General features: G+C 37.2%; 1 protein-coding gene and 1 long non-coding RNA gene across 3 annotated transcripts in view; one reads left to right on the forward strand and one right to left on the reverse strand.

Annotated features, from left to right (window-relative positions):
• TYR (tyrosinase) overlaps positions 1-23,249 on the reverse strand; it is a 109,079-nt gene that overhangs the window by 63,481 nt on the left and 22,349 nt on the right.
• Positions 16,976-23,249, forward strand: part of LOC112444878 (uncharacterized) — a 121,793-nt gene continuing 115,519 nt past the window's right edge. For both annotated transcript variants that reach the window (XR_003033269.2, XR_009493418.1), the window contains exon 1: positions 16,976-17,639. This is a non-coding gene — a long non-coding RNA (uncharacterized lncRNA). The remainder of the gene's footprint in view (positions 17,640-23,249) is intronic.

Raw genomic sequence — 23,249 nt, forward strand, 5'->3', positions numbered from 1 at the left:
CCAGTCTGTGTTCCATCCTGTTGCTTCTGCCTACTATTCCTCCTTTAGATCCTAAAAAGTAATAAGATCTTTTTGTAATAATCAGCATAGTCACTCTCACTTCAGTCTGTACCAGCATTTAAAAACAGATCTTTCCAGCTGTTATGTGTCCTCTTGCCCTCTAGTTCTGGTGGTTACTTTTTTTATTTCTGATTCCAGAGAAAAATTAAAACTTGTGACCACTGACATTACAATTCATCTTTGAGAGTCTGGAGGACTTCGGGTAATGTGTTTCATTTTGCAAAATATTTCCAAGTTAATCAGGACTCCATTAAACGGCTCTATTCATTGCACCAGGAATAATAATTATGATAAGAGTTATTTTTTTCTGTATATTAATTGAGCTAAATGCTTTCTGTGACATAAGTCCTTCAGTCTTTGCAGTAGCTCTACTGATTAGAAATTATCCCTACTGGAAAGAAGAGAAAAATGAAGCTTAGAAAAGTCCTGAGTTTTCCAAGCTTGCAAGGTAGTAGCAGAGTTGGTATTTTAACCCATATCAGTTAGACGGCAATATCTGAGCTCTTGATGTTCTGTGTTCTCTCCCATACATTACCAGGGAATAGGTGAAGTATGATATCATTTCAGTGTCCATTCAGGGAAAACACAAAACAAAAATAGAACTCAGATTTAAAATCAAACAAAGAGGGAGGAACAGAGTTAAACTGTAAATCAGAACCAAGCTAAAGGAAAATGCCAAGGACATATTGAATTTCAAAATTTAGCCTTATCAGGAAAACAGAAACTGTGAGGTTATAATTTTTTTTAAAAGGTAGGATAGAAACAGTGCAGACAATAGGAGGCAGAGGGAAACTAGCTTCCTTTCAAACAATTAGGATTATTTCGTTGTCAGCTCCATTTTTAAAGTGCAGCTCTTGACTTTTGAGTTCAATGCTTTGTTTCCTCCTACATTTGTGGGTGACAGTATCTCTGCCCCTTTAGCTGATGTTTTTGTCTCCTCCTTTTGAGCTTTTATATTCATTCTCAGAGACAGTATCAAGCCCAGCTACCTCCGGAAGCTTAGCCCAAGAGCACACACTTCTTTCTCCCCTCTGACTTTGCTCGTGTATGACAACTTTTATGATTGTGTATGTGTGTGTGTGCTCAGTTGCTCAGTCATGTCTGACTCTTTGAGGACCATGGACTGTAGCCCACCAGGCTCCTCTGTCTATGGGATTTTCCAGGAAAGAATACTGGAGTGGGTTGCCGTTTCTTCTCCAGGGGATCTTCCTGACCCAGGGATCAAATCCACATTTCTTGCTTCTCCTGCATTGGCAGGTGGATTCTTTACAACGAGCGCAACCTGAGAAGCCCAAGATTGTATATACATGGTTCTTAACATGTGCAGGGATTTTTCTAAAAGCTTAACATGATTATTTTCATGTAACCTTCAGAATGATTCTACAAATTAGATATCTTCATAATCTCTGTTATGTAGATTTGGATAAAGCAGTTTAGAGAGTTTAAGCAAACTGTCTAAGATTAAAAAGCAAACAACAGAAGCTAAGGTTGGAACATAAACCTGTTTTATTCCAGAACTTAAGCTCTTAAATGCATTGGTTTATTGCTTTTTCTATTAGTAATAAGTCATATATCATGGGGGGAATTTTTGTAGAGCAATGGTCTTTAAGCTTTATCTTTGAGTAGAACAAAATGAAAGCTTTAAAACCATCTTTTATGTATGCTCTCACATATTTTAAGTAGCTTCTAAATTGCTTTAATTATAATTGCAAATAGTTTTAGAGGAAAAAATTCAGGTGTAGATATTGCAAATAGTATAAATTTTAAAATAAAAATTTGAAATCACTTTATAAAAAGGTATCCAGTGTAATGATTTGATATTTGCCATCATCCATATCAAAAGTACCTAAACAAACTCTTCTATTATAGTCTGAAATTTTATAGGATTTCCTTTTTTTCACTAGATCTCATGTTCTTGTTCTGTTTTCCCACAGGAATATGCCAAAATGTTATATATTATGCTTGAAATATTTTTAAAAATTCATCAGCCTATCATACTTTTCTGAAACAAAACTAGGTATAAAAGTTAAAATTACCTTTTAAAAACTTCATGTGACAATATAATCTAGATTGTCATTAAAAATTTTAGTAATACATATTTTATTAGAACGATGTAACACTAAATATTTTACAAAATAAGTTATTAAATGTAAAAAGTAAAGTTTTATTGAAAATTCATTTATTAACAATATTTATGGAAGATTGTTCTTTAAAAGGGCTTCCCTGGTGGCTCAGACAGTAAAGTATCTGCCCGCAATGCAGGAGATCAGGCTCGATCCCTGGGTTGGAAAGATCCTCTGGAAAAGGGATGGCTACCCACTCCAGCATTCTTGCCTGGAAAATCCCATGGATGGAGGAGCCCTGTAGGCTATAGTCTATGGGGTCTCAAAGAGTCAGACACGACTGAGCGACTTCACTCACTCACTCACCCACTCCAGTATTCTTGCCTGGAGAATCCCATGGACAGAGGAGCCTGGTGGGGTGCAGTCCATGCGGTTGTAAAGAGTCAGACATGACTGAGTGACTAACGTCCCTTAGTTAAAAATTATTGCAGATATCTACAATACCCTACAACAGTCGTTGCTAGAAAGAATAAGGCTCAGCATATTACTCAGCCATTAAAAAGAATACATTTGAATCAGTTCTAATGAGGTGGATGAAACTGGAGCCTATTACACAGAGCGAAGTAAGCCAGAAAGAAAAACACCAATACAGTATACTAACCCATATATATGGAATTTAGAAAGATGGTAACAATAACCCTGTATACGAGACAGCAAAAGAGACACTGATGTATAGAACAGTCTTTTGGACTCTGTCGGAGAGGGAGAGGGTGGGATGATTTGGGAGAATGGCATTGAAACATGTATAATATCATATATGAAACGAGTCGCCAGTCCAGGTTCGATGCACAATACTGGATACTTGGGGCTGGTGCACTGAGACGACCCAGAGGGATGGTACAGGGAGGGAGGAGGGAGGAGGGTTCAGGATGGGGAACACATATATACCTGTGGCAGATTCATGTTGATATATGGCAAAACCAATACAATATTGTAAAGTTAAAAAATAAAATCAAATTAAAAAAGAAAACAAACAAACAACAACAAAAAACCATTAGTCCTGAAAACTTAATTCTCATAAAAAACTAGATGGTAATAAAAAGATTTTTATAGGAATTTCACTTAATTACTTAAAGTCTTTTCTTAGTATATGCCAAAAATGACATAGCTGATTCAGCATGAAAATAATCTAATCCATCAGTGACAACTCAAACAAAAATTCTCTGATGAAAGTAGCTATAAGTGCTTTTGTTTACAAAGCACTTAACTTTCAAGATACTCGCTACTTTTCGTTAGAGCCATTCATTCCAGCAACACTGGCATCAATATTCTGAGTTCTCTGCTGCTTTAGTACCTCGTATGATTTTACCCCTTCTGGGAGTGTACTGTGATAAGTAGGGATATAGGCTAGAGGTACGCCTTTCTTCTGAAAAGTTGAAGGGAGATTATGCAAGGGTATGTGGTAAAGAAGAATCTCAGGAGATTTTTCATTCAGAGTCATTTTAGTAAAGTATATTTGGAAGAAAGATCTGGAAATAAATTTTCTTAAAACTCTCTGTGCGAGGTAACCTTTAAAGTGTCTTAGTGAACCTGTAGTGGTGTTTTTTTTTTTTTTTTTTTTTTAGCAATTTGAAGATACTGTTTGTAGAGAAAAGACTTTTAGAGAAGACCAAACTGGGTTTCAATTCTACGTTTCTTACTGAAAGTATTACTTTTCTCGTTATGTTTTGTGAGCCTTGTTTTCTTCACTGGTAAAAGAGGGAATAATTAATACCCATCTCTCATACCCTTAGTCAGTCAGTTCAGCCACGGAGTCCTGTCTGACTCTTTGCAACCCCATGGACTGCAGCACATCAGGGCTCCCTGTCCATCACCAGCTCTCGGAGTTTACTCAAACTCATGTCCATTGAGTCGGTGATGCCATCCAACCATCTCATCCTCTGTTGTCCCCTTCTCCTCTTGCCTTCAATCTTTCAGAGCATCAGGATCTTTTCCAGTGAGTCAATTCTTCGCATCAGGTGGCCAAAGTATTGGAGTTTCAGCTTCAGCATCAGTCCTTCCAATGAATATTCAGGACTGATTTCTTTTAGGATGGACTGGTTGGATCTCCTTGCAGTCCAAGGGACTCTCAGGAGTCTTCTCCAACACCACAGTTCAAAAGCATCAGTTGTTCGGTGCTCAGCTTTCTTTATAGTCCAACTTTCACATCCATACATGACTACTGGAAAAGCCATAGCTTTGACTAGACAGACCATTGTTGGCAAAGTAATATCTCTACTTTTGAATATGCTGTCTGGGTTGGTCATAGCTTTTCTTCCAAGGAGCAAGCGGTTTTTAATTTCATGGCTGCAGTCACCATCTGCAGTGATTTTGGAGCCCAAACACTATAAAGTCTCTCAGTGTTTCCATTGTTTCCTCATCTATTTGTCTATTTATCAAACAATTTCTCTCACTTTTATAGCAAGTGTGCTACAATTAGTATAGAATCTAGCACAAGACAAATGCTTCCTGAATAGCACCTATCATTTGTGTAAGTTTGCTGCATCTGAGAAATCGGTGCCTATCCAGAGAGCTGCTAACCAAGAATATGGGCCACCCCAACTGCAGAAAAACTGCTTTTGCCACAAATTTCCACCTTAAGGATCCTTCCCAGCATCACACACTTCTTGACTCATGACCCCATGGTCTGTAGCCTGCCAGGCTCCTCTGTCCCTGGGATTTACCAGGCAAGAGTACTGGAGTGGGTTGCCATTTCCTTCTCCAGGGGATCTTCCTGACCCAGGGATGAGACCCATGTCTCTTCCACCTCCTGCACTGGCCACAGATTCTTTCTAGCACCACTTGGGAAACCTCTCCTAAACTCGATTTCTCTACAAAAGCCTGCCTGCTTGCCCTCAGCCAACAATAGATGCGTCAGGGTGATCTTGAAAACTAGATTGCTATTCGAAGCATGTTTTCAGCTAGGCTAGAGTTTCTGTACTCATTTTTTTTGCTAACTTGCCAGATGATGCATCTAGGAAAGTCTCCAATGTTCTTATGAAGGGTATTTGAATGAGAAGCATGTGGGGTTTGTCAGAATATATGGTGTTATGTGCTCAGAAATAGTTCAAAGGTATAGGTTGGACAAACACCCAACCTCTTTGTGATAAATACCAAATTGTTAATACAGACAATCTGATTATATTAACAATTTTAAACGGACTATGTGTATCTGATGTCTTAAAATAGGACTGGAAAGTCCTTAGAAACAGAAACCAAAGAGTTTGCTTTGATTTTCCATAGTCAGAAACAGAACCTTGCACATCTTTGTATTTAAAAGAAAATATAAAATATTTCTCAACATATGTATATGTATATATATATGTGTATATGTGTATATGTATATATGTGTGTATATGTATATATATATATATTATATGTATATACAGATAGATACAATGTATATATGTGTGTGTTTGTATACACACAGTAGAATACTATTCCAGCCCTAAAAATGACAGAACTTTTGCCATTCGCACCAGCATGGATGGACTTGGAGAGCATTACACTGAATGAAATAAGTCAGATAGAGAAAGCCAAATAGTGTATAATATCACTTATATGTGGAATCTAAAAAATATATCAAACTACTGAGTATAACAAAAAAGGAGCAGACTCACATATATGGAGAAGAATTTAGAAACCATCAGTGAGGAGAGAAGGGGGGAAGGGCCGGTATAGGGATAGGTGAATAAGTATGAACTATTAGGTGTAAAATAGGCTACAAGGATATATTGTACAAGACAGGGAATATAGCCAATACTTTATAATAACTATAAATGAAAGATAACCTTTGAAAATTGTGAATCAGTATGTTGTACACCCGTAACATATGATATTATACAGTAACTATACATCAATTTTTAAAAAAGCCTTAAAAAATACTTCTCAATTCTTCACTGATACCATCCTGTAAAGATTGGGAGGAGGAAAAATAACAGTGCTCTCCATAAAATCTACAAGGGACCTTTAAAGAGCTCTATGTGCCTACTTGTTAAGTGACCAAATAAAGAGAATGTCATGGATGTAAATAATATAAAATGTGAATAATTTATTTTCTATTTTACTTCTTCCCACAATTCATTTTTTGCCTGGTGAATCACCTTGAAAAAATAGAAAAAATAACACCAACATCAGTAGTTTCTTTTGCCAAGATTTTATTCCCTTTTGGAAGAGCGAGTCCAAGAGGAATTCTAGTCTATAGATCAAACTTTTCAAATATCTTTCATGTACATGATCTCATTTGAATCCCAGGGGTGAATATTATCACTGTCCCAAGTTTTCAGATGAGAAGACTTAATGGAAGTTAAAAAACACACTTAAATTCAAGCTAGAAACCAAGGTAATCAAGGAATTGACTATGGCTCTGACTGATTTCAAATGCCATGCTCTTTTCTGCACACTAAACCAGGGTAGTGTTCATATTGACTTGCTGACACACCTTGAAAACCTTTTATTATGCCCTATGAGATGAATTTAGTGACTTGCTATTCTCATCCGTTGACTATCATCAGCAAGGTGCAGAATGCATTATTGCCTCTCTCTTGTCCAAGGGTTCCCCATGGATGGAAAGTCTAATAAGCCAGCAGGGACCTTGTTAGCAGTCACAAATGCCAAAATGGCTCAAAGTTCTTTGTGAAGGGCAGTGACAGTTGCCCAAATTACTCTTTGTTATGCCTTCACGTCTGCGTGCTACATTCCTATGGGAAATTAATAAACACAGTTTCAGGCTGATGATAACAATAGGAAATTTCAGCTTGTCACTCCATCTATCTTTCTCTTTCGTTTCTTTCCCAATAGCACTCTGGAGAGTTTTTGTGTTTGTTCGCTTGGTTTTTAATATTGATGCCTATCTCTGAGCCCTGGAGATTCAGATTTAATTGGTACAGAGTGGGGCTTAGGCACTTGGAGTTTTAAAAACTCCCCAGGTGGTTCTAATGTGCAAACAGGGTGGAAATTCAATGATTTAGGCAAAATTGCTCTCTAACCTCTAAACTTGAACTCACACTTAAAAAACTTTACCTCTGAATATATTATTTTCTTCACCTAAAATATTTTCCTCCTATATTGTGACAGTCTAAAAATGCTTCTGTCTTTAAAATTCCACATCATGAACTTCTACCTTGAAATATTTTCATATTGATGACTGCTCCAATGTGTACCCATGAAAATGATGTTTTAAAAAATTGAGCAACTACTACAAAGCAGGCACTAGGTAGGCGTTTTCACATGTATTATCTAATTCAGTATACTCCTTTCTAGGAAGCTGGGCTATAAATGTTACATTTTATCATGTCTGTTGGAGTCTAAAATGTGAAAAAATACATGGTTAAATTTTTAGAACAGAGTACATTGAATTTATTTAATTTTAAGTGCTTCTCTAACCTATTTTAACATTTCATAGAGTTTCAGGGATATAACTGGAGGAAAAAACCAAACAGAAGATAGAAAAATGTACATTGATGCATGTAAAGATCAAAGAGAAGGGACGGTTGATAGCATTCCCCCCTCCCTACCCTCCCCAGCTATATTCCAATTCACTCTCCTGGTGCAGCTTTCTTCTGGAACTATGAAGTACATAGCCTCACAGGGTTACACACAATGATTTTACGAGGTTGTATTTCATGGTTGAGTACTTTTCAAAAGTTTATAATTTAGATGACTTGCAGCAGAAATATAATACTGTAGATCAAAAAGGATCCTCGGACCTGTGCAAGTCCCTAGTTACAATGAAGCATTAACTTTCATTCCAACTTCAAGGTTTCTTACACAAAGTGCTAGCTCTACAGTCATAATTAATTAGCATTTATGTTTATTAAAAATATTTTTAATTTGACTCAGGAAGTCTCTTCAACTATGGGGAACAAAGCAATGAAGCAAACACGGTTGTGGGTGACTGTTTACCCTGTAATTATTAGATGGCAGTTAAAAGGTCACAGTTCAGATGGTGCAGAGTCTGCCTGCAATGCAAGAGACCCTGGTTTGATTCCTGGGTGAGAAAGTTCCTCTGGAGAAGGGATAGGCTACGCACTTCAGTATTCTTGGGCTTCCCAGGTGGCTCAATTGGTAAAGAATCTGCCTGTAGTGGGGAGGCCTGGGTTCGATCTGTGCGTTGGGAAGATCCCCTGGAGGAGGGCATGGCAACCCACTCCAGTATTCTTGCCTGGAGAATCCCCATGGACAGAGGAGCCTGGAGGGCTACATACAGTCCATGGGGTCTCAGAGAGTTGGACATGACTGAGCGACACAGCACACACAGCACAGAAGGTCACAAATGATCCACAAATTGTGTAAATTGCTTAGAAATGCAAACACTCAAACGCTACCAAAAACTGTGAATCAGAAAGTCACTGGGACTCACCATTTGTGTTAAAAAGTCTTTCCCGTGGTTCTAAGGCACACTAAAGTCTGCATTAGAGAACTGCTGCTCTAATTTTCATTGTTTGCCCAAAGACAATGGTGAAACCAGTCAAAATTGTAGTCATCTCCATGAACTCAATAAAGAAAGTAGAATTATTTTCTGTATTATCACTTGAAATGGTTTATTTTAAATATCAGACTGATTTCTCCTCTTGGTAACACCAATGTTCATGTGTGTATATGTATACTTGTGTGTGTGTGTATGCAAAGAAAATGACATGTAATCCTTTTGTTTATATACGTATTTACACAGTATACATGTGATTTACATTATCCAGTGATTTTTTCAACATTTCTTAGACCTTATCTCCAGTTTATAAACATATCTATAAAATTTTCTTACACACTAATCATAATGGTTCAGTCTTCATTTACAATTTGTCTGAAGGTTATTTTAAGGTAAAATTTTAAATGGCATTCCATATTCTTAGACTTGTGCATTCAGGAAAACTCAGGAGTCACAGTAGAATCATTTAGTTCACTAAATGGCACAGACTGAATCAAGCAAACGTCTTATAGGCAAAGTGGTATTCAAGCTGTCTTCTCTTCCTTGTCCTTACTTACGACTGAATTGATAGTACCTCCTACAGTTGGTATACTTCATTAGGTGTGATAAGTCTTTGATAATACATTAATGTTAATTTAATGCTAACTATTTTTGAAGCAAAGGTAGAGTCACAACCATCTTAGTCTCTGTTTCCCCCAGTCTATTCTGATTTTAGCACTAAAAGTCCTGGGTCCTAGGTAGAGCCAGCTTTATTGCAACTGAGTGTTTCTCACCCAAACCTATCTATATCTGGTTTAATGCTTTGCTGTTGCTATCTTGAAATTTTTAATAATTTTTGAATGAACTGCTTCATGTTTTCATTTTGTGATATATTCTGGAAATTATATAGCTCATCTTAATTCTGGAAAACCCCATAGTCTCGGGCAAACAAGGATGGTTAGTCATACTGCAAAATTTCTATATATAATATTCCTTCATCAGCTTGATTTGATAGGGCATTTCTATCATACAGAAGTCTATTAAATCATTTAAATGTATCCTACAAGCTCATTTATGTCTCTGCTTTTTAATTAGATGAGATCATTTAATGATACTTTCATATGCAACTCACAGATTGTCACTCTATTTATAATTTTCTGTAATGAATATTATAACATATTTGCATAACATGTTAGAGTTCATAAAGCATTTTTCACTTGACATTCCCAGTAATGTACTAGAAAAATATTAACCTTATCTCAGAGGAAAAATGAGGGTGGTAGTGGAGAATATATCGACTTGTACTGTCTATCAATTTCCATAATGTAAATAGTCCCATGATTGTTTCTTTCAAAGTACCAACTGGGTCTCATTGAGTAAAGGGTCAGAAAAAGGTATTGTCAACTCTCAAAGCAGATATGAATTAGCACACACTTGTATGTTCCTCACATAAAGGAGACAGAATAAAGTTCAGCATGCTTATGCTACAAATAAAGTTAATGAGATTGAAAATCTAGATGACACATTAAAAGTCACATGTCTTCTGAATGGCTAATTCCAAAACTGTATCAATCATCTCATTTCAAATCCCATATTTTCTCCTTATATCATTGTTTTTCTCCTCTTTCATATCTATAAACTTGTATATGAGTTATTGCTATGAATGTGTAAGAGCATACATATGCACAGATGAAAAAAAAATCAACATCAAATAAAGTTAGGTGGCGCTAGTGGTAAAGAGCCCACCTGCCAATGCAGGAGACATAAGAGACGAGATGTAGGTTCAATTTCTAGGTTGGAAAATACCCTGGAGAAGGAAATGGCAACCCACTCCAGGATTCTTGCCTGGAGAATCCCATGAACAGAAGAGCCTGATGGGCTACAGCCCATGAGGTCACACAAGAGTCAGATATGACTGAAGCAACTTAGCACACAAAGTTAGCCGCAGGAAAGTATAATTAGTAAAGATTCTATTTATACTAAGGGTAATTATTTTTAAGATGCTTTGATTAAAATCACTTGAAAATGTTTGAATTTTTTCATAGGTGTGCTTACGTTCATCAACCTTCAATTTAAAAAAGAATCTTCCCTAGGCTAACAAATTACAAAGCCTCATCTTCATAGTTTAATTATAAATGGAAGTATAATTCATATCTTTGTTATGACTTAATTACCACTTGGCAACAGAGATTACTGCTTTTACTATGCTCTCAACTACTGTGTAGTGGGCTGTTTTATTACATAGTTATGAAACAATCCTCACAGTAACTCTGTAAAGAGGATACAATTGAAGCAACTTTCAGGTGGTGAAACTAATGCTTAGAAAGATTCACTGGTTTATCCAAGGTCATTCAACTGGTAAGTGGTGAAGCCAGAATTTGGGCTAGTTATCGAGCAGATTTCTGCTCTCAATCATTCTGTTATACTCCCTTACTTGGTGAAGATTTATTAATTGTATTGAAATATAAATACATTAAGATGACAGCAGATCTTTTTTTCTAGTTATAACAGTACCCTTAATTCTTTTTAAAGAATTCCCTTAATTCTTTTTATGAAAAAAGTTGTGGGGGAAAAAAAAAAAAACAACAAAGCACCGAGGACTTCCCTGGTGGTCCAGTTGCTTTGGTCTTCACCTTCCAATGCAGGTGTTGTGTGTTCAACCCCTGGTCAGGGAGCTAAGATACCACATGCCTTGCAGCCAAAAACCAAAACATAAAACAGAAGCAATATTGTAACACATTCAATACCGACTTTACAAATGTTCCATGTTAAAAAAAAACTTAAAAAAAAAAAAACAAAAAAAACACAAGGCATCGTATCCAGCCCCGTTTTCTATAAAATACTCTTTAAGCATAGAGAAGGCCCTTGATATTATGGGCATTCCCACTGTCTTTAGATGACTACCTTAAAAGCTTTGTGTTATAGAACTTCAAAGGCATGTAGTCAGTTGAATCAATCAGATTTTTGTCACAAAACACAGAGAAGTTTGGAATTATTTGGTAATGCCACCAATATACAAGGTCAGATGTTTATCCAGTGTTTGACTCTGTCAAATGCAATTCCCTTGCTGAATGTCAAATGTTTGTAGACTATATTTTTCCTTCTTTTCCCTTGATATTCATTGTCACTTGCTGCTGTTGTCAATTCCTCTTCCATCACCCCACTCCATCCATCAGCTTCCCAGGCAATTGCTCTTTTCCTTTCTGCTTTTATTTTTAGCCATGCAGGATCCTAGTTCCTATTTTAGAGGGCTGTCTACCAGCATCAATACCATGCAGAGTGCAAGGTGAAAATAAAAATCAGTAATACTGACTCTGTCTTTATTTAAATTTTTGGTATTTCATTTTAAAAAAGTTTCTAGACTAGAGATATAACTCCATCTCAAAGATTGCTTTTATGAATCTTTCTAAGTAGAAAGTACTATCATTTTGCTACAATTTGGATATCAGCTCAGCTTAGATCTTATATATATAACGTTTCTGAAATATATAATATATAATGTTTCTGAAACATTTTTTGTCCACCGGAGGTCTCAAATACTGGTCTATTCCATTGTTTAGAATTTACTTTCTAAATGGAGTTAAAAAATAGACTAAGCATCAACATGCAAGAGAGTGACTTTATCATTTAATGAAAATTTTCCATTAATAGATACGCATTTACAGATATCTGTAAAGATAACGTAAATTTTACAACGATGTATGAGGTAGGTATTGTGATTTTCCTTATTTTGTAAATGAAGTAATTCAAGTCAAGACAGTGACCAAAGGTCAACTAATTAGTAAGTAATAGTTATCAGGATTTTAACCCAGGTAATCTGTTAACCATTGGAGAAGGAAATGGCACCCCACTCCAGTGTTCTTGCCTGGAGAATCCCAGGGACAGGGGAGCTTGGTGGGCCGCCATCTATGGGGTCACACAGAGTCAGACACGACTGAAGTGACTTAGCAGCAGTAGCAGCAGCAATCTGTTAACTGGGATTCCTGGTGGTTGAATGGTAAAGAATTTGCCTGCCAATGCAGGAAATGTCAACCCACTCCAGTATTCTTGCCTGGGAAATCCCATAGACAGAGGAGCCTGGTCCTCTAAGTGTTGGATACAACTTAGTGACTAAACAACAACAACAAATCTGTTAACCACAACCTTATGGTTCCTATAAAACTCTATTTGGAAGACTTGGGGATATGACCTACCCTGGTGATGGTCTAACTTTACTACCTATTAGCTGTGTAACCTTGTCAAGTTAAATTCTCTGAATCTCAGTCCTTCATCTACGAGTGTAATAATGAATACGGTATTAGTCATTTGAAAGGAGTAATTAAGATAATGGATATGAAAGGCTGTCAGGAACTGAAAATGTAGGGCTACATTGATGTCGGCAGTGGTTTTTAATTACAAGGGACTCTGGGAATTTCCACGACTATTTTTTAGCAGACTGAAAAAATTTGCATTTTTTCCCTTTTTTTCCTTTGGATCTTACCTGACATTCCAGTTCATCTCTGAGAATATCAGATCCTCAGAGTTTCTCTGACAATAAACACTTGTTTAGGTCCCCTCTATTTAATAATACTCATAATTCCCCGCTTTTAGTCATTTATTTTCTTTATAGTTATTCACCACCCAGTTCTTAATTACACTGTAAATTCCAAGACAAAAACATCTGCATCATATTCGTTAGTTATTCCTGGTGTCATATCTTTTCCCCTTTTCATACTGTTCATGAGGTTCTCAAGGCAAGACTGCTGAAGTTGTTTGCCATTCCCTTCTCCAGTGGACCATGTTTTGTTAGAACTCTCCACCATAACCCATCTGCTTTCAGTGGCCCTACATGGGCCATAGTTTCATTGAGTTAGACAAGGCTGTCCTCCCTGTAATCAGTTTGATTAGTTTTCTGTGCTAGTGGTTTTCATTCAGTTTGCCCTCTGATGGATGAGGTCAAAGCTGTGGTTTTTCCAGTAATCATGTATGGATGTGAGAGTTGGACCATAAAGAAGGCTGAGCGCCGGAGAACTGATGCTTTTGAACTGTGGTATTAGAGAAGACTCTTGAGAGTCCCTTGGACTGCAAGGAGATCAAACCAGCCCATCCTAAAGGAAATCAACCTTGAACATTCATTGGAAGGACTGATGCTGAAGCTGAAGTCCCAATACTTTGGCCACCTGAAGAGCCAACTCATTAGAAAAGATCCTGATGCTGGGAAAGATTGAAGGCAGGAGAAGGGGCAACAGAGGATGAGATGGTTGGATGGCATCATTAACTCAATGGACATGAGTTTGAGCAAGCTCCAGGAGATAGTAAAAGACAGGGAAGCCTTGTATGCTGCAGTCCATGAGGTCGCAGAGTCAGACACAACTGAGCAACTAAACGACAATAATTCCTAGTGTATAGCAAAGTGCCTGCACAGAGTGGATACTTTATAAAAGTTTGTTGGATAAATAAATATGGAATATTTTTCTTTCTAAAACCATGTAACTCCAGTTGCTAGCATAATTTTATTTGACCTTATTTTAAATTTAAGTCCTTGATTTATTTTTACAAACAATTTCCAAGTACAATAGCATAATTATAAAATCAGTTAAGCTGAAATTTTTGGAACATGCCTTTAGTATTCCAAGGTTTATGATTGAGTAAAATGGATCTTGGCCCTGAATTGGCTCTTATGCTTTTATTTAATAGGTGATCCTATCAATATTCTCCTGAGGGAATAGTTAATTACATATAGAGAAGACCCTGAGCTTGTATGAAAAATAGGTATGGTGTTGCTCAGCATGTAGATGATAATAGATGTTAGGAGAGGAGAGATAGGCAATTCTTTTCTCAAACAAACCATATTAATATAAATAATTATTCACCCATAAATAATGGAATATATTTTGGGAAGTTCCATAGAAAAAAAGGACATGGAATGGCTAAGGAAAACAGAATTTCATAGCCTTTTTATACTTGTTGGAAAACGAGCTTAAGTGGGAAAATTTTATAGAAAATGGAGAAAAGTAAATAATGGCACGTGAGAGAAAATAATTTACTTTTTCTCAGTCAAGAATTGAGGCTTCAACATAAGTGAGGCGTCCTAGACCAAAACTAAAATCCCAAGCAATTACTAGATCCTAAAGTGTAAAAAATTGAAAAGGCTCAAACAGAAAGACCTAACACACATCTGTTAATATGTTCACTAAACCCATTTCCTCAAACTCCTACTCACAACCAAACTCATACCCAGTTTTGGCCTTGTCAATGAATTGTGGACAGTGGAATGTGGGCAGTAGGCAGGTAGATCACTTTCAGGTTTGGCCCATATATTCCTCCTCTGCTAACTGCTAAGTCACTTTAGTTGTGTCCGACTCTGTGCGACCCCATAGACGGCAGCCTACCAGGCTCCTCTGTCCATGGGATTTTCCAGGCAAGAGTACTGGAGTGGGGTGTCATTGCCTTCTCCAATTCCTCCTCTGGGACCCTCCAAATACGCTTTTGCCTTATCTCCCAGAAGATGCAGAAGATCATCAGGGAGATGGGGTTTAGAGAAGCCATTAAAATGGTCATGTGAAAGACTGCTCACCAGCCATTAACATCCACACTGGACTCGGCATGAGCAAGAAATCAACCCATTTTTATTAGGTTAGGCCATTGGGTTTGTTTGTTACAGCTTCTATGACTTGTCAGTTTGGACTACCATAACAAAGTACAATAGACTGAGTGTTATACACAACATAAATTTATTTCTCAGAGTTCTGGAGGCTGAAAGTCTGAGATTAGGGTGCTGGCATGATCAAGTTTTGATGACAGCACTTTCAGGTTGCAAACTGCTACATTCTGGTATACCCTCACATGGTAGACAGCAGAGAAGTGAAGCAAAATTGTGTTGTCACTTACAATGGCACTAATCCTATTCATGAGGGCTCCACCCACATGACCTCATCTAATCCCAATTGAATCTCAAAGGTCCAACTTCTAATAGCATCACACTGGGGAGGAGATAAAGTTTCAACACAAGAATTTGGAAAGAACACAAACATTCAGTCTATAATATCTTAACATGTTTCTCTTATACATTCTAATTTCCATTTGTAAAACAAATGCTCATAAGTTTAATAACTTGAAAAGTCTGGAGTAAAAGAATATCTTGGCATTTCATTTACCAGTAGAGAATTAGTTTTGTTTTAAATGAAACCCAGACATAATACTGTGGTAAAGGTATATGATTTTAATCTTATGCATTTCAATGAACACTAGGAAAAGGCACTGTGACAGAAGCTGCTACTTTTTTTTTTTTTTTTTTTTTACCAATACTAATTCCTTTCTTTTCCAAATAATGACTATACTAAATGTGGGGCACATGGCTACTGGCTGGAGGTTTTATTTTCCAGTTTCCCTTTAGAGCTAAGTGTGGCCATGTCTGTGTGACCATGGGGATAAAATAGAATTGATAAAAAACTCATCCAACGTAGGTCTTTAAATAGGAATGGGCATGTTCTCCTTTCCCCATTTTGTGTGCTTCCTACTGATTAGAGTGAAGGCATTAGAATGCCTTCTAGAGGTGGAAGTTGGGAATCAAGGACCATAGAATTGTACTACCAGTTCTAGATCATCTACCTCTGCATTGTTTCATCAGAGCAAAATAAGCAACCACTTTTTCAGTCACATTATTTTGGGGTTTTTTTCTTACAATATTTTAACAGGAGAAATAGACTAATTCAGCAATGTCCTATGAAACTCACGGCATATGGAAGGAATCTCAGAAGGGATACTTAAAATCACAGTTGCTGTTGGTGTATATATAAATGGGGCTTCTTATCCTGATTAATTACCATACTTCAAGTATTTATTACAACTGATCCTTTTTATCAATATATTCTTTTCTACCTTTTTAAACACCTAAGTTATAATTTCAAGTTCACAAGCTTTCAAAGCTTTTATTTTCAAGTCACCTACTGTGAAGTCACTGTCACAAGATTCTGAATTTATTCTAGTATGGAAAAGAAAAATAAATACAGATAAGGTTAAAATTAATAACCAAAGGTAACAATTCTAATACTTTGAATAAATCCTAAACAGTACTTTCTTCATTGTAATATTTAACATTTAACAAACATTATCTGATTGGAGGAAGAAATGGCGACCCACTCCAGTATTCTTGCCTGGGAAATCCCATGGACAGAAGAGCCTGGCAACAACAGTCCATGGAATTGGACACAACTTACTGACTAAATAGCAATAATCTTATTTGATACATGGACATTCAGAGATAATACAGAAATACTATCTCCATTTTATAAACGAAAAAGATGTGCTCTGTGAACTTCAATGACTTACACAACGTCTCAAGTCGAGCTCAATAGAGTGTGTAACAGGAGCAGCTGTCAGCGTGCGACTGTTATCGCGAGATTGGCCGTTAGCGCGCTGCTGTTAGCCGTCCCCTCCACCAACGGTTAGAGTCACAGTGGTCCCCATGGCACCAGTCTCCCAGGGTGGCAGTCTGTGGAACCTGGCCCAGTTGCCTGCCAGCGCTGACACCGGGCAGGGCAGGGCCCCTTTGTTTGGCTTGTAAAAACTGCGAAACAGAGGCGCCCTCAGTGACAGCCGGCGAGCAGCCCCAAGCTGGAGTGGCGGCCTGTGGGCTACTGTGAGGAGCATCGATGGTGGAGGTGACCTCCTGCCCGGCCTCGCACCGGCTGCCCCGCAGGTGTGAAAGGAGCCTGTTCTGACATCTGAGGGAGGCTCCGTGAGTCCCTTCTCTGGTTGTTAAACTTCAGGAGTATTATACTTTTAGATAAAATTTTGCAGAACAGATAATAGCATTTGTTGCTTTGGAGGTTTACAGGAACATCGTGACCTGACCCACATGGTCAGCTGCAAGAACAAGAAGTATGCAACAATTAACCACGTCCCTCCATCACCTTGCCTTTAAAAGGACTTTGCTGAAAGGCTTCTGGGCGTTTGGGTTTGTTTTTGTTTTTTTTTTTTTTTTTTTACGGCGTGAACCACTCCTCTTCTGCAATAAACTTCTGTCTCCTTCAAACTCTGATGTTTTGGTACCATTTAGCCTCACTGTGCCCTGGGCACAGGGACTTGGGGTGAGTAACAGTCATTCTTCAAGGATCAGAGTATCCTTATAATATATCTAAGCATTTCCCAATGAGATTATGAGCTCAGAATTCGGCATTTGTATTCAAGGTTTTATGATCTACATGTGGATTTCAGCTCTTATGATTTATGTGCTGCAAGCAGATGGCTTCCAACATACTTTTTTTAAATCTATGAAATGGGGATAATAGAAATCAAGGCTGATACCAGGCAGATAAATTGTATACTAAAACACCTTATTTAGTAGTAACCTCTCATTAAATGTTAGCTGTTAGTTCTTTTTGAGTTTTAATTTTTGAGACAGAATAGATTTATAGGACAATAAAAATACACAACCCTAGGGAGTACCATTTATGTTGTATTTTATGATAATATATTCCCTAGCACAATACAATAAAATCTGGATGTTGCCCCTAGAGTTGTACAATGTAGTAACCTTAATGAATTTTTTTAAAAAAACAATTGAATAGCTTTTATCTTGAGGAAAGTGGTATCTCACCACACACTCAGTATTGAAGATAAGCTCCTATTTCACATGTATTCCCTTGGATCCGGCTAAAGCTGTAATATAAATTTCTGCTGAAATTGACCTAAATAAATAAATAATCACTTTCATCCTCTTATATTTCACTTTTAAAAGGCAAGGATAATTATTCATAGTCTCTGGCATGAAATTGATTGGCTCTAAAAAGATGAAGACTAGAGTTAACCCTTGGCATTTGTAGCTGTGATATTTTAAAAGACCAGATTTTCCTAAGTAAGTTTCTTGAGATTTAAGAGTAAAAAGTTTATTTAAAATTTTTTTTTGAAGTAACATTGGTTTGTGATGTTATATGTTTCATGTGTTAAACATTATATTCAACTTCTGTCCTGCTGCTGCTAAGTCGCTTCAGTCGTGTCCAACTCTGTGCGACCCCATAGACGGAAGCCCACCAGGCTCCCCCGCCCCTGGGATTCTCCAGGCAAGAACACTGGAGTGGGTTGCCATTTCCTTCTCCAATACATGAAAGTGAAAAGTGAAAAGGAAGTCGCTCAGTCGTGTCCGACTCTTAGCGACCCCATGGACTACAGCCTACCAGGCTCCTCCATCCTTGGGATTTTCCAGGCAAGAGTACTGGAGTGGGGTGCCATTGCCTTCTCCGAGCTTCTGTCCACACTATAGCAAAAGTTTAGTTCCATCTATCATACAATTGATTCCATTTACCCTTTCTGCTCTCTCTCAACCCCTTCCCTTCTGGTAACCACTATTCTGTTCACTGTATCTATTTTCTTTTTATTTATTTGGGTTTTGGTTTTTTTTTAGTAAAATAATAGAATATCTGTCTTTGCCTGACTTATTTCATATAGCCTAATACCCTCAAGGTTCATCCATGTTTTTGTAAATGGCAAAATTTTCTGTTTTTTTAAGGCTGAGTTATATACCATTGTGTGTGTGTGTGTTTATCTCATCTTTACTTCTCATCCACTGATGGACATTTAGGTTGTTTTCATACCTTATAAATAATGCTGTAATGAATATATGAACATAAGTAGTGTTAGTTGCTCAGTTGAGTCCGACTCTGCAACCCCATGGACTGTAGCCTGTCAGGCTCCTCTGTCCATAGAATTCTCCAGGCCAGGATACCGGGGTTGCCATTTCATTCTCCCAGGATCTTCCCAACCCAGCGATTGAACCTGGGTCTCCTGCATTGAAGGCAGACTCAGGGGATATATTTTTTCAAATTGATATTTTCTTATTCTTCAGATAAGTATGCAGAAGTGGAATAGCTGGTTCATACAGTAATTCTATTCTTAATTGTTTTGAGGAATCTTCATAATGTTTTCCACAGTGGCTGTACAAACTTGCATTCCCACCAGCAGTTGTAGAGGGTACTTTTTTTCTCCCCATCTTCTTCAACGTTCTTTTTTGGCCAAGTCACATTATTTGCAGCATCTCAGTTCCCTAACCTGCAATTGAACCCATGTCCAGTACTTTTTATTTCTTGCCTTTTTGATAAAAGCCATTCTAACAGGTATGAGGTGATATCTCATTGTGGTTTTGATTTGCATTTCCTTAATAATTATTACTTTGACAACAAAGGTCCGTCTAGTCAAGGCTATGGTTTTTCCTGTGGTCATGTATGGATGTGAGAGTTGGACTGTGAAGAAGGCTGAGCGCCAAAGAATTGATGCTTTTAAACTGTGGTGTTGGAGAAGACTCTTGAGAGTCCCTTGGACTGCAAGGAGATCCAACCAGTCCATTCTGAAGGAGATCAGCCCTGGGATTTCTTTGGAAGGAATGATGCTAAAGCTGAAACTCCAGTACTTTGGCCACCTCATGCGAAGAGTTGACTCATTGGAAAAGACTCTGATGCTGGGAGGGATTGGGGGCAGGAGGAGAAGGGGACGACAGAGGATGAGATGGCTGGATGGCATCACTGACTCAATGGACGTGAGTCTGAGTGAACTCCGGGATTTGGTGATGGACAGGGAGGCCTGGCGTGCTGCGATTCATGGGTTGCAAAGAGTCGGACACGACTGAGTGACTGAACTGAACTGAATTGAATAATTACTGATGTTGAACATCTTTTCTTCTGCCTGTTGACCGTCTTTGAAAAAATGTCTATCCAACTCCTCGGTCCATTTTTAAATTAGGTTCTGTGTTTTTTGTTTTCTCTTTGCTGTTTTTGAATTGTATGCTGCTGCTGCTAAGTTGCTTCAGTCATGTCCAACTCTATGAGACCCCATAGACGGCAGCCAAGAAGGCTCCTCTGTCCCTGGGATTCTCCAGGCAAGAATACTGGAGTGGGTTGCCATTTCCTTCTCCAATGCATGCATGCGTGCTAAGTCGCTTCAGTTGTGTCCAACTCTTTGCGACCCTATGGACAACAGCCCACCAGGCTCCTCTGTCCACGGGATTCTCTAGGCAAGAGTAGTGGAGTGGGTTGCCATTTCCTTCTCCTGAATTGTATGAATTTTGTATAATTGGGATATTAACCCCTTATCAAATATATGATTTGCAGGTATCTTCTTCCATTCAGTAGATTGTCATTTCATTTTGCTTTTTTTAATTGTGAAGAAGATTTTTAGCTTGAGATAGTCTCATTTTTTATTTCTGCTTTTATTTCCTTTATCTGAGGAGACACATTCAGAAATATATTGCTGAGACTCATGTCAGAGAACAAAGAGGAATAGGGAAAAGTATATCTAATCTACTTCCTCAGAAGTAGAAATGTATACTTTTATTAGTGTGTTGACTATGATTCTTCTATATTTTTGGCCATCTAAAATGTCCACTGTTTTCACAAAAGAATTTCTTCTAAGCATCCCACATAGAGTGGAGTGATTAGTGCTGGACCATGAAACAGATGCAGGATTAGAAGTGTGTCAGAGCTCTAAGTTCTGCTCTGCCAACTTAGGGAAGCCAGAATGGGATACACATGTGATATTTTACATATATAATATTTCTGCTGCATTTTGAAATATGATGGTTACCTAGAGTAAAAGCCCTTATGCTTGTGCTGAGAACTGAAGTAACCATATACAGTACTTTCCAAGGAATGCCATTTTTACCTGAAGGCACACTTGAGAAATTAACTATGATTATTCAGAATTAGGCAGTTTGGTAGACAATGTATTCAAAGTAAGTATGTCACTTAACACAACTGATAATATTTTTTGCTAATGAGAAAATTTTAGCTTTCAAGCGAAAATAAGAATTTTGGAATGTTTTATTCCATCATTGTAATTTTGCCAGATTCTCAGTATTTAAAGACATTCTTCATGAGATTGTTGGTGATATTAATAAATTTGACATTTAGTATTGTACAATGAGAAATGTCAGCATTTGAAAGATCTACATATTGCAGTGAACCTGTATTTTGCAAATGATCCATATGTGATATTACAAACTAATTATGATAAAAATCATTCATAATGTAAGATAGATCAACAAATTTTAATATAACAAATACAAAAAGCTTATTGATCTGCTTTCAGCTTTGACAGTACAACTGAACATTTAAGAAATTATACTAGTTAAGTTTTGGTAGAGAAAGATAAAGAAGATCCAGAATTATCAAAAAATATTTTTAAAACACTGTTCCTATTCCAGTTTTATATGTGTGAAGATGGATTTTCTTCAAGGTCTTCAATTAAACATCTTGTCATAGTATGTTGAGTGTGGAAGCAGACATAGAATCCAGATGTCTTTTTTTTTTTGGCAAATATATAAATCAGTGTCATGCCACTCACTACTTTTTTAAAAATAAAATTATGTTATTTATATTAGCATGGAATGACTAATATTATTATATAAATATTTACAAATCTTATGTTTTAGTTTAAAAATGGCAAGTAGCTATCAACATAACCCACATTAAAAAAAAGCTTTTTGGCATTCTCCATATATTATAAGATGTGTAAGTAGATACTGAAACCAAAATACAGGATTTTAGATCAATCGTTGTAGAAGATTATAAAGCAGTCGTACAAATACATGAGGCATAGCCAAATTGTATTTGGTTCCTCAAGTCTCCCAACTCATAATTTTTAAGTGAACAAATGCATAAAATAGAATTCTAATTTTTCTTTGCAGTGTTTTTATTGCTAATAAGTGGTGGCATTTTCCCCAAGATTTGTCCCAAGGAAGTGAAATCTCCACAGACCAAATGCCTGACTCTACATTTAGAAAAGATACATTGTTAACTTTCTCCTTAAAGGTCTTCTAGGCCCTTAAATTGAAATATTTATTGGAAAAAAAATATTATCCTGTGGAAAATGGCTATTTGCCATTTTTTACCTTCCAAAGGTAAAAAACCTAAATGAAAACTATTATTAGTAAATACATATCATTAAACTAGTAACCCATGCCTAATTATAAGGGACAGTGGGATGACTAATGAGATTGCAAAGACAGATGTAGGGGGAAAAAGAAACATGTCTTACATACACAGTTGGAGGTACTGATGTGTACATCCTTACAATAACCTCGATATGTAATTATTAAATACATTTTTAAATGAGGGAGAAGACGCTCATAATGTTAGAATTGATGCTCAAGTATATTGCTACATGCCTTCAAAATTAGTATTTCAATCCCTTTTAAGTGGCCCTGTCCCAGTATGAGATATTTTTCCTCTCTGAACTTCCCAGATGGCGTTAGTGGTAAAGAACTCACCTAACAATGCAGGAGACAGTAAGAGACTGTATTAGATCCCTGGGTCGGGGAGATCTCCTGGAGAAAGAAATGGCAACTCACTCCAGTATTTTTGCCTGTAGTATCCCATGAACAGAGGTGCCTGGCAGGCTGCAGTCCATGGGGTCGCAAAGAGCTGGAAACAACTGAAGTGACTTAGTACTTTCTCTAATGTAGCTCTCCATATTATTTCAGGCTTTTTAAAAAGGTAACATTACCTTCTAATAAAAGAATCCCAATTCAAAGCAAATTCACTCAGACAATAATATCCAGGATACTTATTTAAATTTCTTACATATAATAGAAAGGATCCTATTTGCACTGAGAGTTTGAAGTAAAGAGAAAAAAGAATATTCTTCAGGTCAAATTAGTTGAATCAGCTCATTCAACTAAAAGGAGACAGGATGTCTCCTAAACTCATTGG

The sequence above is a fragment of the Bos taurus genome, chromosome 29 (genome assembly GCF_002263795.3).
Source record: "Bos taurus isolate L1 Dominette 01449 registration number 42190680 breed Hereford chromosome 29, ARS-UCD2.0, whole genome shotgun sequence".
Lineage (NCBI taxonomy): Eukaryota > Metazoa > Chordata > Mammalia > Artiodactyla > Bovidae > Bos > Bos taurus.